Consider the following 2500-nt stretch of genomic DNA (forward strand, 5'->3'; position numbering starts at 1 on the left):
CTACACTAGGCATAAGGCCCGAAATTTTGGGGGAGGGGAGGCCAGTGGATTAGATCGACCCCAGTACGCAACTGGTACTTAATTTATCGATCCCGAAAAGATGAAAGGCAAAGTCGACCCCAGCAGAATTTGAACACAGAACGTAAAGACAGAAGAAATACCTATTTATTTACTACCCACAAGGAGCTAAACACAGAGAGGACAAACAAGGACAGACAAACGGATTAAGTCTAGTATATCGACCTCACTGCGTAACTGGTACTTAATTTAGCGACCCCGAAAGGATGAAAGGTAAAGTCGACCTCGGCGGAATTTGAACTCAGAACGTAGCAGCAGACGAAATACCTATTTCTTTACTATCCACAAGGGGCTAAGCACAGAGAGGACAAACAAGGATAGACAAACGGATTAAGTTTATTATATCGACCCCAGTGCGTAACTAGTACTTAATTTATCGACCCCGAAAGGATGAAAGGCAACGATTTTGCCAGCTCGCCGACCTTCTTGAACTTCGTCCTGGAGCGAAGATGAAAAAAATAAAAGCACTAGCTTCGAAGTGTTTTACCAATATATGCTTTATAAATGTATGTTTAATATGTGTGCGTATGTGACAATGTATGCGTTTGCGCATATATGCACATGTATAAATGCATGCATATATAAATTTACATACAAGTGTGCACTTGTATATGTATATACAGGTGTGTGTACATAAAAGTGTGCATGTTGATATATATGTCTCTGCATGGGCGCACACAAAATGCACAAGTACACATGCGCACACACATTCATTGTTTGTAATATTAATTTCTTTTTTAATTAATTAAAAGTATTACTTTACTACATCACTTAAATAACAAAGCAATTTCATGAGGAATGCTATTAAAGGGACTTCGCTCGTATGAAATTTAGAATATTTCCACGTTTAGAATATTTCCAGAACAAGAAATAAAATCAAAAACGTGAGCTTGAAGCAGCTGTTTTAGCACGTTTCGCACACGAAAGCGTTTTAAGAATTTACTACAAACTTCCATTCCATATTTCAAAAGAAAAGCACGCTCAGATTACCGACTGATTATTGGAAACGATAAACTCTGAGTACGGGAAATGAGAGCCTTTCAGTTATAATCTGACCGTCTAAGGGTGGCGAGCTGGCAGTATCGTTAGCACGCCGGGCGAAATGCGTAGCCGTATTTCGTCTGCCGTTACGTTCTGAGTTCAAATTCCGCTGAGGTCGACTTTGCCTTTCATCCTTTCGGGGTCGATAAATTAAGTACCAGTTACGAACTGGGGTCGATGTAATCGACTTAATCTGTTTGTCCTTGTTTGTCCTCTCTGTGTTTGGCCCCTTGTGGGTAATAAATAAATAGGTATTTCGCCTGCCGTTACGTTCTGAGTTCAAATTCCGCCGAGGTCGACTTTGCCTTTCATCCTTTCGGGGTCGATTAAATAAGTACCAGTTACGCACTGGGGTCGATGTAATCGACTTAATCCGTTTGTCTGTCCTTGTTTGTCCCCTCTATGTTTAGCCCCCTGTGGGTAATAAAAAATATATAATGTGACTGTATGGTAAGAAGCTTGCTTCCCAACCACATGGTTCCGGGTTCAGTTCCACTGCGTGGCACCTTGGGCAAGTGTCTTCTATTATAGCCTCGGGCCGACCAAAGTCTTAAGAGTGGATTTGGTAGACGGAAACTGAAAGAAGACTGTCGTATATGTAATTGTATATAACTATGTGTGTGTTTCTTTCTGTCTGTCTTTGTACTCTCATCACCGATTAACAACCGGCGTTGGTGTGTTTGCGTTCCTTCAACTCAGTGATTCTGCAAAATAAACCGACAGAATAAATACCACGCTTTAAAGAATAAGTCCTGGGGTCGATTTGTTCGACTACAACCCTTAAAGTTGTTATGCCAGTGTGGGTGCAGTGAAATAACTGAAAGAAGTCAAAGATAAAAGATATATGTGTGTAAGTGTGTGCGCCTATATGCGTGTATATATATATATATATATATATATATATATATATATATATATTATATATATATATATAAATGGAACAAATACGCAATAGAGAACATTTAAACATTCGGACAGATAGCCGATACAAAGACGGATAAGAGAAACAATAATTAGATGGGCAGGTTAAAAAAGACGGTTCGTTCATGAATTTCTTTCCTCGGTCAAGTTCCAGAAGTCACGACCATTATATTTATGTGTGTGTGGGGGGGGTGTATTGCAATATTAAATTTCTGAGCGAAAAGTAAACAGATGCAGCACAGAATCGTGAAGTATATTTGCCAACTAAATGTGGCGGTCCCATAGAGGACGATGCTACTGTTGCTTTTATCCGAAGCCGGACATCTCCTCCAGCTGGCTACCGACATTATGCCTTGTCTGATTAGTATTTGTGAAGGGAAATCCTCGTTCCCATCTGTGATGCACACAGACCCGGGTTTTTGGGTACACACACACACACACATAGCAATATTAAATCTCT

This window comes from Octopus sinensis, linkage group LG4 (assembly GCF_006345805.1).
Source record: "Octopus sinensis linkage group LG4, ASM634580v1, whole genome shotgun sequence".
In the NCBI taxonomy this organism is placed as follows: domain Eukaryota; kingdom Metazoa; phylum Mollusca; class Cephalopoda; order Octopoda; family Octopodidae; genus Octopus; species Octopus sinensis.